At 48.9% G+C, this 15,903-nt stretch overlaps 1 pseudogene; it reads left to right on the forward strand.

The window, feature by feature from the left end:
* The first annotated feature begins 5,562 nt into the window (after positions 1-5,562).
* On the forward strand, positions 5,563-6,887 carry LOC144773778 (uncharacterized; annotated as a pseudogene).
* Positions 6,888-15,903: the final 9,016 nt, after the last annotated feature.

The raw sequence follows: 15,903 nt of genomic DNA on the forward strand, positions 1-15,903 counted from the left end.
GTACGCATCCTGTAGGTCTATGGCGCAAAGCCAGTCTCCCTGCTGCAGCTGAGGATAAATCTGATGCAACGACAGCATGCGAAACTTTTCTCTGCGAATCCATTTGTTTGCCTGTCGCAAGTCCAGAATGGGCCTGAACTCGTTCTTGTCCTTCTTGCGGACCAGAAAGAACCGGGAGTACAGACCTCTTCCTCTTTGAGACAGGGTACGTCTTCTATCGCCCTCTTCCTTAGAAGGATGTCGGCCTCCGCCTGGAGCTCGCGCAGCTGATACTGCGAGCTGACCGGAGGAATCGATGGAGGAGGGCTGATGAACCGAAGACTGTATCCATTGCAAACAATATTCAGCACCCACTTGTCCTGAGTAATTTTTCTCCACTCTGCCAGAAAAAATTGAACGCTTCCCCCCACCGGAGCGGGTAACGGACGAAGAAGAAGTAACCGCTCAGGGTCGAGGCCCAGCCGGGCCCTTGTTCGCGGTAGAGGACTGCTGTCCACCTCTACCCCTCTGACGTTTCTCGAAGGGTCTTCTGTATTGCTGCTGTTGTTGCTGCTGCTGTTGTTGCCCAGAAGACTGTCCCCTTCCTCTACCCTGCGACCCGAACCGTCGTTGGAACTGGCGGTAGGGTTTCTTTTCTTTGGGCTTCTCCAAGCCCACAGCCGTCAGGGTTTCAGCCTCGGCCTTCATCCTGGCCATTTCGTCATCTGCGTGTTTCCCGAAGAGGGTGTCGCCGGAAAACGGCAGATTTGCCACTCGCTGTTGCGCTTCAGGCTTGAGCGACATCAGCCGGAGCCAAGCATGGCGTCTCTGATTGATACCGTGGCAGTATCCATGCGCGGCCAGCAGGGAGATATCCGCCGCGGCGCTGATGGCCTGGTTCGAAACCAGCATCCCTTCCTGGACGATCTCCATGAAGTCCTCTTTCCTGTTGCGCGGGACAAGGTCCGCAAACTGTTCCATGGAATCCCACAGTGCACGGTCGTATCGTCCCAACAACGCAGAGTCACTGGAGGCCTTCATTGTCGTGGAAGACGTCCCACACGCCTTCCGTCCAGCTGAGTCAATCCAGCGGCTCTCCTTATCCGGAGGCACAGTGGAGGACGGGGAGGTAGCATGTAGTTTCCGAGCCGCCGTCACAATCACCGAATCAGGCACAGGGTCCTTCCGCAAAAAGGCCGGGTCCGACTCTGGAGCCCTGTACTTCTTGACGAGCCTGGAGGGAGCAGCTTTCACCACCGCCGGCGTAAGGAAGAGCTGTTCAGCAGGCTCAACCAGTCCTGGCACCAAGGGCAGTAGGGGGCGAGACAGGTGCTTCGTGTGCAAAGTCTCGAAGATCACAGAAGTTGTGGGCGTAGGTGCCGTCACCTTGATCCCCAACTTCGCAGCCCCTCTCAGGAGAACCTCCTGGAACGTGCCAATGTCAATTATCGGAGACACCCTCGTCTCCGGTGAATCCGACAATGTAGGCGAATATGAACGGGTCCCAGAGGCCGAACGGGACCTGGACCTATGCCTCCTATGGCGATGTCTGGATCTCGAGGAGGAACCGTGTCCACTCCTAGATCTATCTCTCCTCCCGGAGCGTGACCTCGATCTCCTGGGCCTGGGACGCTCCGCCGGCTTCCCCTGTCCGGACGTCTTGGGTTGAGGAGGAACCTTCGACTTAGGAGTCTTCTTCGGCGTCGACCGTTCCACACGCTTCGGCGTCGACCGGCTTCTCTGCCTCGACGTCGACCCCGACCAGATGGACGATCCACGAAACCTCGACGACGGGCGTTGACTCATCGACGGCGACCTCGACCGCCTCGACGGCGACCTCTTCGATCGCCTCGACGTCGACCTCTTCGATCGTCTCGACGGCGACCTCTTCGATCGCCCCGACGTCGACTTCTTCAGCGCCGGAGACCTCTTCCGCCTCGACGGCGATCTCGCCTTCCTCGACGGCGGCCTCGACGACGAGGATCCCCTCGACGACGACGATGACCTCGCCCTCGACGGCGAACGGCGGTGTCGCCTCGACGGCGAGCGCCGACGCCGGGTCCTCCTATGTCGGCCACTCGACGCCGACGGCGACGACGAGGAAATCGACACCGGGTTCGACGGCGGCCTGTGTAAGTCCCTCGACGTCCACGGGCGACGTTTTCTCAACCCAGAGCCCTGGGGAGACTGGGAACTGGCCGTGGACCTTCCTCTCGACGTCGTGGTCAGCGCAACCGACCCAGACGGAGACCTTGGCCGTTTGCTGGATTTCCTGCCCCTGGGGAGCCCCCCAGAGGCCTCAGCATGGGCAGTAGAAGCCCCTCCAGACCCACCTCGAGCCTTCAGTCTTCTTTCTTCAAGTCCCTGAAGTCTGATCTTCCTCCTGTCCTTCAGGGTCCTGCCAGAGAAGCCTCTACAGATCACACACTCCTCTGGGATGTGGGAAGAGGGAAGGCAGAGGATACACACCTCATGGGGGTCTGACTTGGCCTTCTTCCTGGAGCACTCCGGGCATTTGTCAAATAATGCAGGCATTATGGACAACAAAGGAGTGCAGAAAACCAAGAAGAAAGTCACCAAAGTACTTTAAAAGTACACAAAATCGAATTTAGTGAAAAAACACCAACAAAACCCTTGAAAAGGGAGAGCTCAATGCTCCAGGGTCCTGCTTGCAGGAGCTGGAAAAAAGAACTGAGAGTAAGTTGGACCTGCTATGCATTCTGGGATACTGGGAGAAGGTTCTGGAAGATTCTCTTAAAGGCACAGTATCCTGTTTTGAGCCACATAATGGCAGCCTATGGGGCTTGTCTGTCCAGGTTCTTCTCTCTATCATTCCTGAGGGAGTTTGCTGTTAAAGCAGTGGAAATCTGTACAGGCTTTTGCTGTTTTGTGGATTTTATGGTGGAATTTCTAGTTGAAGTACTGGACAGTGTAGCCTTTTTAGGCTGCATTATCTGTCTTTAAATTCTCTCTTAAGTGTCTATCCTTTTCTGCATTTTTTGACACTGTAAGAGATTATTTTTGATTGCTCCGGGGTCCACGCACATGGGCGGGACTATTCACTAGATTATGACTATACACAGAGATCCCCTACTACAGAAACCCCGAAACCGGTTCCAGGATGCTTGTTTTCGGTTCACTGAGGACCTGGCTTGGCAGTTCCGGCTGGACTGTTCCCTTGGGGAGCAGGGTCATGACTGATTTGCATAGGGCTGCCTTTAAACTGGAATGGCATGGGGAGCAAAAAAACTATGTATTTAGGCCCAGATCTCTGTACTCGGGTGAATGTTTGACATTGTTCAGCATTATGTCCATCAATTGTTCGTTTTGCATTTGTCACCCCGAGTGGGACAGGTATGCCCAGACGTGGGTCCCGTGCTTTCCATGCCACTGGAGACGATCATCTGCCTGCAGTACCTCTAGGAGCCACGATGGGTCACTGTTCTGCCAAAGAGCTATCCTGTGCTTTTACGCACACATTTGCACTTTTACTGCCTGCTGAGTGTAAGAAAGTGTCCTCTTTTTTGCATGGTTGACCCCACTTTTTGCTAAACTGCTGATGTACTTTGAGTGTGCCCTAGGTTCCTGCAAAACAGGTACCCAGGGTCTATGTCCTTCCCCTGCATCATTAAGGCAAAACCCAATTGGCACCCTTTAGCCACAGCTCAGTCTCTTGTAAATGGTACCCCAGGTACAAAGGGCACTGTGGCCAGGGGAGGCCTATAAGGGCTGGAACACTTGTTGTGCCACCCTTAGAGGCCCTGCCTTTGCAGGCTGCTTGTTTTGGTGCAGAGCAAAGAGAAGAGTTGACATGGCACACATCCCTGTGTGCCATGCCTACAACCCACTGCCTTGGCATAGATCATCCATCCCTTTTGCTGGGTGCACTATACCAGTGGTGAAGGTACAGGTGCATGAGCCCTGAACCCCTACAGTGTCTAAGCCAATTCTCAGACATTGTAAGTACAGTACTTCCATTAAGAATATATGGCACTGGGAGTTTGTCATTATGAACTTCACAGTACCATGATGGCTTTACTGAAAACTGGGAAGTTTGGTATCAAACTTCTCAACACATTAAACCCACACTGATGGCAGTGTGGGATTTAATGAAAAATGCACTCAGAGGGCATCTTAGAGATGCCCCCTGAAAAACGAACTAACATTTTTGTCCAGGCTGAGTGGCTGCTCACCAGCTGCCACCACCAGACATGTTTCTGTACCACTGGGTCAAGAGCTTGCTGCTCTCGGGGATCGGGAACAATGCACATCCTGGGACGAGGTGCCAAGCCTCTTCCCCCAGAAAAGGCAGGGTCCATGAAGGGGAAGTTTCAAAGGCTTGCTAACTTTGTGAGCTTCCCCAGGCCTTTTGCTGCTTCCAGCAACTGGCCCCCACTGGTTCTGACCCCCACTTTGGGCACGAGAATCGGCGGGAAAACCAAGTGAGGAAGGGAGGTGTGCCCACCTTTGCCAACCTCACCCCTCGGGTGGGAGAGGTGAAGTGAAGCACAACTCTCAGTCCCCGCCATCTTGCAGATGAGGGGACCCAGCCAATCGGAGTGAGCCATATGCCGCCCTCCCACTGGAGGGTGGCATAATAGGGGGTGTACCCACCCCAAGGAAGGGATCCACTAGTCCCAACCTTTACCTACCTGTAACGCCCCTAAATCTAGTATTTAGGGGCAACCATGGACCTTGCTTCCTCAGACGAGAATGGACATGAAGAAAAGAAGAAGGACCGAAGAAGCCGTGCTACAACTTAGAAGAGGAAGACGCCCACTGACCTGACCTCAGCCCTACCGGCCTGTCCGCACCTTGAACCTGCTCCAACAAAATCCCAGTGTGGCCAGCAAACTCAAACACACACACACACACACCCAAAGGACCTGCTCTGCCTTCCAAGCTAAAGATGTTATCTCCCGTGCGCACCGGATTTGCTCACCCATAGACTCAGACTCCAGCCAAAACTGTGAGTCTCCACCACTCTGCACCCGGCGCCCAAGGCCCGAGTTCAAGTGGCCCCACACCACAAGGAGGTTTCACCGGCAATCCGAACCTCAGATCTGGTGATCTTTGACCTTCCTCGACACCCCGAACGATGCCTGCAGTCCCTTTCTGGTGGACTCCCGCGACCAGAGCTGGTAAAAAAACCAATGCCTAAAAGACAACCCCGCACCCGACACCCCACACCCTGGGACTGAGGACTCCTGCCTGCTGAGGATCCCTGCCTGCTGAAGCTGCTCACCTACTGGAGCTCCCTGCCTGCTAAGGCCTGCCTTCTGGAGCTGCCTTACCTGATGGGGCTGTATTACCTTCTGCGGTCTTCCTGCCTGCCTGCTATGGACTGCTGACTGGAGCTGCCTCCTAGCTGGGGATCCCTTGTCAGCCTGAAGGAGACCCCTGCCAGCCCCTTCCGGGTCTCCTGCCCCTTTTTGGGGAGGCCCACCCTGCTAGAGCTGAGGGTCTGCCTGTGTCCTCCACCTACCTGAAGGGGGACCCTGTCTACTGATTATGAAGATTACCAACGTGCCGCAAACTTGCTGAGGAATCCCTCTCCTGGGTACACCACAACAGAACAGTGCGATGAGCAGACCGCTGAACTGATGATTTCACAACACAGTAAAGCTGCGGGGGAAGGTGGAACCAGATGGCTCCACACTGTACCTGAGCAGGAAGATCTTCACAGAACTTCTGGTAACTAAGATGGGTTTCACAGCAGCAGAAATCTGGTGCATAATGTCGGATGCACCCTACCTGCTTACGTTCATGTCTGAGCAAATCTACAGAAGATATTGGCATATGTGTTGGTCACGGCGGGAGGAGAAACCCTTCTCTGACTTCCCCCTGGAATACCAGCTCGTGATGGAGGTAAAGAGAATGACCATGCATGCCTACAACCCACAAGTCAATATCTAAGACCTAAGAACCTTCCTCCGCGACCATTGCACAGTGATGAAAGAACCCTCCACCAACCTGGACAGCGATGGCATCTGGGATGGTAAATGGACCGTTATGGCAAAGCTGAAGGAGGACCCATCTGCCCCAGATGGAATCCACCACCCCCCTTCCAACTTCTCCCTAGGGTGTGACTCAGGATACCTGCATTACGCTAGGCAGCCCAAACTATGCAACAGGTGCAGCAAACCAGGCCACACCGCCAAGGACTGCACAGCGCAAGTATGCAAAAACTGAAAACGAGAAGGCCACACACCAAAGACCTGCAAAGCGGAAACCCCATGCAACCTCTGTGGGGGTTTGAGCCATCTCTTAAAAGACTGCCCAAAAAGAGCCAGATCCTATGCCCAGGCGGCCAAACCTCCCTGGAGAGACCAACAGGAAGAGGCTGATGAAACCAGGCCTCCAGTCTCAGCCCTGAGGTGGGCAAAGGGAACTGGGAGAGCGAAGGGCTCCAAACAGGACAAACCCCAAACCAAACAGGACACCACCAAGGCACAGGAGCTATAGACCGAAGAAGATATCCTGCCTGTCATCCCTGAGCCCAGCGAGCTGCCACCCAACCTGCCACCGATAAACAGGGTGAAGCTTCCTGGACAAAACAGGAGCGCAGGAAAAGGAGGCACAGTACCTTACAGGATGCAACTAAAACAAGCAAACGACTTGTGAGCAACCACAACCCCTACTCCATGCTCGAGGATTCAGAAGAGGAAGATCAGTCAGAAAAAGACAGCCTGAACAACCAAATTGAGCAAGTATCGAAAGTGCTAAGGGAGATGAGGGAGCTGGCAAGTGTCATGGAGGCGTCCCCATCCCCATCAAAAGTAGAACAGGAAGAGCATTGTTGCGCATGTTGTGTAGCAGGATTGAATCTGGCTCTGCAACTGATCCGCTTAAGCCTGAACAATTTCTCAAATCTTTGCCCCTGCTCCTTACACCGCTGTGTCAGCTGATCAATATGTCCTTCTCTAGGGCAGTCATTAATCTCTAGGGCAGCACAGTCTACTTTCCTTGCTGTGATCGAACACCTGAGGGCAGCCGTAGATGCCTGACGCACTTCAGCGCTGATTTTATTAGATCTCAGTGCCGCGTTCAACATGGTATGACATTAGATCCTGCTACAACCGTTGGAGGAGGCTGGTATTAAGGGCTCGGCCCTGGGATGGTTCGCCTCTTTCCTTGCAGAGCAAGCTTTCCAGGTGGCGGCCCCCCTTTTTCCTCTATGATACACACTGAGACAAGGGGTTCCTCAGGACTCAGCGTTGAGCCCTACACTATTCAATCTATATGTCCAAACGTTGGCGGCTGTAGCCAGGAGTCGAGGACTAACTGTAGTGTCATATGCTGATGATACTCAGTTGGTAGTAGCACTCTCCAGCGACTCATGTGTGGTGCCTCATTCCAACTAGTGGTATGTATGTATGAATGTCAGTTGCTGCAAGCTTAATCTCAGCATTGTACATTACAACAAACAACAACAGTTTCCCAACCCTCCGCCGCCCACACCAACCCCCCCCCCCCATCAGGTTGTGTCATATACCCACCCATTAAACCCCAAAATATAAAAGTAGATCTTAGAGCCCTGGGGCTATGAGGGAATTATCCCTGGGGGATTAGGAGTCGCCGGCATACAACCCTGCCTCATTTGGCTGGGTGGCCAAGATTTGTAGTTTGTGAGGACACTTAGCAACATGATATATAGCTTAACAGGTGTATAGTGCTGGCTGTATTAAGGTCTGCGCCCATCTATCCAGTTACAATAAACAGTGGACTAATCAGCAGCAGCAAGAGGGCAATGGGTCAATAATTTAGAAGACAGTCTGGTCTTAGCATTTATGGCATGTCTCCTTGGCGGCATGATTAGTCATTGGCACTCAGGCCAGCTCCATCAGGGTTCCGTCCAGCGGCTGCCAGAGACCGGCGGGAGGCCCCCTATGTGTTTGGCAAACTTGAGTGTGGACTTGGCATCTCTGAAAAAATGCAGTTATCCATCATGGGTTACTCGCAACTTAGCCGGGTAGAGGAGGGTGTAAGACACACCAGCTTCCTGCAGTATATGCTTTGCTTTGGACAAATTCTCCTGGGTTGCTTGGACCAGCGGGGTGAAATCTGGGTAGAAAAAGATAGGTTTTCCTTGGTGCTGGATTGAGCCACGTTTACAAGGAGTGTGTGCAGAATTGTATGCGATGGGTGTATGACCTCATGTGTGGTGCCTCATTCCAACTAGTGGTATGTATGCCAGTTTCTGCAAGATTAATCTCAGCATTGTACATTACAACAAACAACAACAGTTGACACTCAGGCCAGCTCCGTCTGGGTTCCGTCCAGCGGCTGCCAGAGACCTGCGGGAGGCTCAGTTTCAGAACTGAGTCACGATCTCCGTAGTTCAGCAGGCGAGCCATGATAGGACGCGGTGGGGCTCCTACTGGAGGTTTGGGGCCCAGGGAGCGATGGGCAACCTCCACTATGAATACAGCCGAGAGATCTTAACCAAAGAGGCCGCGTGGTAGAGTTTCGACAAAGTTCGCCATTTTAGTGTTGTGAGTCGTTTCAGGTATTCCGGTGATCCGGAGGTTATTGCGTAATTTTTAGCCTTGATTACGTTAAGTACCTTGCCGATCTGTAGTAGCTGGTCCTTGGATTCTGCTTGAAGGTCGTCCGCATCTGAGACTCTACCTCCGAGAACGTCTAGCCATGTTTCATGTTTATCCACGTGTTGCTTTATGTGATCCAGGTGTGAGGCAAGATGTCTAGTTTAGAGTCTATGACTAGCTAGCTGACTTTGACATCTTTCATATAGTATGAATGTCCTCGTCGTGCAGCGATATTTCTTCTATGTCTGTTGCGGCGCGGTCAGTCACGGAGCTGTTATCAAGTTGACAAGTAGGGATTCTTTCAAAAGTCAGCTTCGTTTGTTGTGTGGTGTTTTCCCATGTTAATGTGGTTGAGGTGATGCCCAGTGCCGGGGCAAGTGTCCCGTTATATGGGTGCAGGTGCCACAACGCTTGGGAGGAGAAGGACCGTCCCGATGGGGTGTTCACAACAGCCAGTGCTCAGCTGCTTTCAGGCAATGCACTATGGTTTTATAGTGAAGGCAGTGACAGAGCCAGGTCGTAGAGTGGCTGGCGCAGTATCTTAAACCCTCTTCTCCTGTTTACGGTTGGCAGGGTCCCCTCCAAAACCCAGTATACCTCCCAGCGGGTACATGCGGCTTTAGGATGAGCTTGTTATGCACAGTCAGCACTGTCCCCTGCTGTCACTGCCAGCCTCTCACATCAGATGTTCCCCCTGTTGTGTAGGGGCTTCCCCACCCACAAGTGGAGGCCATGCAGTGTGTCCTGTTACTGGTCTGCTAGCAGATGTCACCCACTTCTACTTCAAGGTCCAGCTATTGCGCCTCTTCGTAGGCTGCTCTGTGATTTCACTTGTGCAAGTGTGCGTTTGCTTTATTACAAAATAATGTTGTAGTGTAGTTCCTATATTCCCAATAGGCTCTGCGCATTGGAATAATATATCCTGCAGTTTAGACGTAGGACTGAGGTCAACTAGGTCTCTACTGAATTTATTAAAATTAATTGTGAGTGCCAGCTAGCTCAGAGGTTACTAGAAACTTTCTCGAATTCACAAGAAGGGATTAGTTTCTGACAACCGCATAAACATGACAACTTCCCAAGAATAAGAAATCAATCTCTAGAGTCGTGTAAACAATGATAGCTATTTTACTCAGTCAATCGTGCATGCTTCGTTTCACCAGAGGTGCTGAAAAAATAGAGAGACTGGCGTTTTCAATAAAAAGTATTTATTGAACAGTCTTCTTTCTCAAGCATAAGAAATGTACTGCTACAATCGTAATACGGGTTATAAAGTACAGGGCATATAATACGAAAAGTATTATAAAGTAGTACTGTAAAAGCATGATATGGTTTCTAAGCCATAAGTTGCCTAAAACATATAAAATATATACAGTGATAAAATAATGACTAAAAGTACTCAACTGGTGCTTCTAAAATATGCCTACCCCGGTGTACCTAACCTACGTCTAGTACAAGGGAAGAAGTAAGTGAGGAGTAGCTTAGGTTTAGTATTTCTCTGCCAAGAATCTATCCAAGAATTCTCTAAGGGTCTAATCAGCTCCGTACCTTGGTTTAGAATGAAGTAGGTCTTGTATCTCTCTCTCAGGACTCGATTTCCCAGCAACCCGCAAGGGTAGCCTGGAAACACTGGAGCTGGATTTCTTGGCAGGAGAAAAGACAACGTCTCTCAGTGCGTCAGCTGGAGGGTCGGCTTCCTTCAGCACTTGCTGCTGCAGGGCGTCGGGCAAGTAGTTAGTCGATCTGCTCCAAACCACCGTGTGTTTGTCTGGGCAAATCTAGGCATATTTATACTTTGAAGGTGCTGAGTTTGAGGTGTGATTGGACTTAATAACGTCATCAAAGACTCATTGCTTCGAAAACTCCATGATTTCCAAGATAAATTAGTATTCAGGCAAGGGGAAGTCCCTAGCTGCTGAAGGCGGGTTTCTCTAAGAAATCGTTGTTGATTCTTGGAACTTAGTGGAAGTAGCCATGCCGTATTTGGGCTGCATAGGCTCAGTCTAAATATGGTAATGATTTCTATGCCTATATAAGGATCGGATAATCTATACCTATATAAGGGCAAGAATCGGAAAAAATGACAATAGGGTCCTAGATTCATTTACAACAATGTGTTACAGCAAACAAATAATGGATGGAATGCTGACAATGCATACATTCTCCCCCTGTCAAAAGATCTGGGTTCAATCCATCGTTCTTTTGCCCACTACACCACCCCAGTTTGGACCCAGCCATATGCAAATCAGTCTTGACCCTGTGCCCCATGGGATCAGTCCAGACCGTACTGCCAGGCATTCCGTCCATCATTTGTTTGCTGTAACACTTTTCGCCCTAAGTGGAATGGGTATGCCCAGACGTGGGCTCTTTGCTCACTGTGCCACTGGATTCAAGCTAGCCTGGCTGGAGAAGGGTGACATATCCTGAAACCGGTCCCAGGATTCTTGTTTCTGGTCCAGGGAGGACCTGGCCTGGCGGTTCGGTCTGGACTGTTCCCATGGGGCACAAGGTCAAGACTGATTTGCATATGGCTGGGTTCAAACTGGGGTGGCGTAGGGCCACTGCTGTAAAATACACATTACAAGACCACCATTTATGCTGGCATCAGAGCAGCTTTGGTTATGCTAATTTGTTGAGCCTTCAATCAGTGCGCCATTATTATTGATTATGTTCCGCTCACTTGTTATGACCCCTAAACAGTAACAATGTTTCATTAGGTATGTTGGCTTTTATAACTTTATATAAATATGTTGGGATCATATGCATCCCATGTACATTTTTAGGTCAAGCGACCTGTCTCAATGCGCATGCGCATTGAGCGGAGCGAGAGATAAAGGGGCTTAAACAGAGCTTACCGAGATCGGGCGATTCCATGCAGTGCCCGTGAAAAGGAGCTCAATGCGCAAGCGCATTGACATAGAAAAGCGCGTTTACAGGAAAGACAGCCATCTGCCGCCAGCAGCTTCACTTCAAAGGGATCATTTCGCACTCTCAGGCATTTCTCCTCCCTAATTTATTCACTGCCGACGGCCAGCCGTACTTTCACTTTGACGGCGCCAGGCCGTCTCTTGTTCTGGTTGAACACTTTTGGTAGCCATTATGATCACGTTTACACTATCGGCCACGCAGTGAAGGTTAATAATAGATCTCACACGGGTGCATGTCTCATTGCTATCAGCACTGCACTACTGCCTATACTCTGCATAATCCTTGTCTGTTATTGACTTATTGACAACACGACATTAGATCACACAGATTTGGTTCTGCTCACTGTTTTTAAAATATTTGTTATAGTCCGCATTAATACACAAGATATTGCACAGACCGCTTGGTTTGGGTGGAGCACGCCTAGAATTATTGTTCTATCAAAGATTGGTCACAATGTATCGAAGCAGACTTTCTTTGACTTAGCCTTTGACCTTTCTGCAGCCCATGGTGTTAAGACACGGTATTGATGAAATATTCATGTAGTTACGTGCAGTCATTTGTATTGGTGCTCAATGTGCTTTCAGTCTCGTGTATATATGGGGCATTATTGCTTATTAGGACACAGCTTTTTTTTTTTTTCCTTCCTCCCCTGCATTTTGAAATATGTGGATTGTAGGTTACAACCATTCAGAGCGTGCAACATTGCCAACATTTGCTTAAGTGCCCATATATTAGTGTAGCAACACACTTACAAGGGCCAAAAGGCGATACCTATTGGCAATGCCAATGCTTGTTATATACCTGTAATTATCCTTTGCAGCACATTGTGTTCAATTGTGATTACTTGTTCCTTCTTTCGTGCACGATTACCATTTTTGTATCCTTATTCGTAATGATAGACAATCAGTGGATTTTTGTTGCTATACGTGCGGATCATGTGCCTCCATTTCAGATCTGACTTTCAGCATGAGTGTATTCGAAATCTCCCTTTCGGAAATCCTTGCCCTTAGTTTTATATTCAGGACGCCTTGGTTTAGCAGTCTTGGCGATCTCTACAGCTGAAATTTCTACGTCAGCCTGTCTCGCCGCATTCCTTCAGTTTACCAGAATCCAATTTTAATTTCTAAACTTGCAACCGTTAAATACGGCTTCAAGGAGCAATCAACAGCGCTATTGTCTAGTTATAAACAAGCATTGGCATAGCCAATAGGTCTCACCTTTGGGACCTTATAAGTGGTTAGCCAGAGCTATTGCCTTTGTTAATGTCTTTAATCTGTGTTGAGTCTGCCCTGACACAATAAAGAGAAATGTTTGCTCCTTGTAAAGATTGTTATCATCCTTAGGAGATGCAAATGTGCCTTTGATGCAGTTGCACTTATGGGTGATGTTTAAACAACAACCTGGCAAGTTTGTACCTGCATTACAATAGTGTACGAGAGATTTTATTGTTTTTGCGCTGTAATAGTTTGTTTTTTAAAAAGTTTACCAAAACACTCTGCCTAACACTTCTTTCATTTTTCACCCACTGTTTACACCTCCATGTTAACATTGAAACAGAGCCCCTCAGTTTTAGTAAAATAGCTTATATAAGCACCTTGCATACCTTATCAACCAGTTCCCAATTAATAAATACACACGATCACAGGCAAACAGACGCTGAGGAGGGACATAGCACAAGACAGTGCATAAACGTTTGGGAAATATAAATAAGTGTGCGTGGAAACGCAAATTATAAACAGTTGGCTCCAGAAATGTGGGCGCATGCAGCAGCTACAGGTTTAAATTAAAGCAGAGCTGACTGTAACTTTCATGATTCATACACAAGTGAAAGCATTTTTTAATAATCTTGCGTTACATAATAAAGACACAACATACAGTTTTAGTAGCCAAAAACAAAACCTTTTAATAAGCGCTATATAAAAAACAGATTTTATTAGCAAGGGTAATTTTTAGACCGCGGCTTAAAACACAAAAACACATTCCCTTTTGGATGCAAGAGGAGATTAACTGATTTGCCCAGAATCACAAGAGGGTGAGCCAACGCCGTGACTCAAACATTGTTCCCCAGCTTCCAGCTCAGCAGCTCTTGTCATTACCCACATCTTTGTACTTTAAGGAGATTGCCTACCGTCGTGTTGTGTGCCTATGCTCTGCTTTTGTACGTTTCTATTGCAGAGAGGGCTTCTGTGCCTCGAATGTGATGTGCAGTGCGCCACAGTGATGCAGTGCATCAGGTGTTGGTGTGGAAGGAGGGGGTCTGGGGACACAGTGAGGAGCAGCGGGTTACACAGTTTACAGAAGTGTGCCTGAGGTGGTACTGTCCCTCTCGTTCCTTAGAATGCGGCAGACTGAACACTCTACGCAGGATACCGCCTATAAATAATATAACGTCTCATAGATTAGCAGAACTGTTCTGATCTTTAACTCTCAAAATAAAACTAAAAAAAAGTAGCGTTTCAATCTGCGTGCAGTAATATCTTGAACACAAAGGGCGCTATACAATTATGAATAGCATAACAAACCACGTCATCTCATTTCTCAGGCTGCTGTAGTGCATGATCCTCCATAACCGTAAGCAGCTAATATGACAGAAGTGTCTGCCTCGAATAGCAACAGATAGTTTCCGGTAATATGCCCCCCTAAAATAACAAACGTCACAATTGAGGCGCCCTGCGTATGTCACGGGACTCAGCGCTAGAATCCGTGCCCCGTTCAGCGAGGTCACCGGTGCAGAGATGAGAGGCCTAGTGTTTAGAAGAAGTGCACGTTTGTATTCAGTCCGCCCTAGTGTGGGATTTTATTTTGTTGCTTTCATGGATCTTAAACTACGCTCTAGTCATTTTCTTTTGCAACTCCTTTCAAGTTAATGGTAGCTTCCAAAATGGAATAACAAGTAAGAAAAAAAAAATGATGCCAAGTTTAAAAAGTGAAGCAGGGCTGACTGTAACATTCATCCTTCATACACTTGTGAAAGCATTATTGTTATATTATTGCGTTAGATAATAAAGACAGAACATAAACTTTTATTTGGAAAAAACAAACACCTTTTTTAAGAAGCGCTATATTAAAAAGCATATTTTATGAGCGAAGGTGATTTGTAGACAGAGCCTGAAAAACGCACCTGTACTTGGGGTTGTGAATAAATAGTTTAGGAAATACAAATAGCCCCAGAAATGTTTGCATATGCAGCAGAGAGATTAACTGATTTGCCCAGAATCACAGGATGGTGAGTCAACGGCGTGACTCGAACATGTTTTTTTTTTAACACACATTATTGATGACTACGTCACATCACATAGCGTAAATGGTATACAACAGAGACAGTCTTTTCTTCACATATAGTACCACACAGTTGGCATATACAATTCTTGTGTAGTCATGGGACCTGGACTCTATTAGCATAAGTATCAATAAACCACTCATATTACCAATGTGAGCAAAATCAAAATAAAGCGGTGTGTGAATACAGGTAACAGAGCTGAAACTAACCCTTCCCATTCCCTCCCTCCTCCCATCCCTCTCCCCTAGAATCCTGGTCGTGGTTTCTCTAGTGGTCTGTAACAATAAGAGTAACTCACTATAGACATATTACTCCAAGGTCTAGTGTGGTCTAGGGCTGGAAATTGTTAGTCCTGGTCTCAGAACTCGGGCCAGAAGCTACATGACTTCTTTGTATACCATGAGGTCAATGCGGTTTATGGGGACGACAAATCAAGTGATTCAAGTACGATCAGCATAGCCTCCCAATCCAGTGAAATGGGTTGTTCCCTCAGCCCTCTCTCCTCCTCTCTACGAAGGGCTGCACCCTCTGCCCTCCCCCACTGAAGCATGTCCGCCTGCCAGATGGACACTGCCGGGCATCCTGGAGACTTCCACCTCATAGTGAGGGCTCTCACCGCTAGGATAAATGCTAGATCTAAGGACTTTAACCGTACCTTTTGTATCTTTGAATGCCTCCGGTGACGTATGAGGCAATTTAGGGCTTCATCTGGAACTGGGAGTTGTGTAACTGTGTTCAGTGAGTTGCAGATTCGTCTCCAATAATCTCCAAGGCAAGGGCAGGACCATAGCATGTGAAGAAACCCTGCCACATCTTCTCTACAGCGGGGGCATCAGTGGGAGGAATCTGGAAGCATGCGATGGATCCGCTGGGGCGTGAGGGGCGATCTATGCAGGACCATTGACTGGATAAATTTCAGTTCCGCGTTACGCAATACCTTTTTGCAGTGTTCTAGCATGTACGCCCATGCCTTGTCGGTAATTCCCACTGAAGAGTCCTCGGACCATTGTGTTCTGAGAGAGGTGAGTGCAATAGCATCATGTGCCCTAACCCCTGTGTACAACCACCATACCAGGTGTCCCCCAGTTCCCATATAACCAAGTTGTGTTGTGGTGCCAAGGTAGTCCTTATGTAACGTGTCATAGTGGCATGCAATAAGAATAAGCCTGC

Source organism: Lissotriton helveticus, chromosome 8 (assembly GCF_964261635.1).
Source record: "Lissotriton helveticus chromosome 8, aLisHel1.1, whole genome shotgun sequence".
Classification (NCBI taxonomy): Eukaryota; Metazoa; Chordata; class Amphibia; order Caudata; family Salamandridae; genus Lissotriton; species Lissotriton helveticus.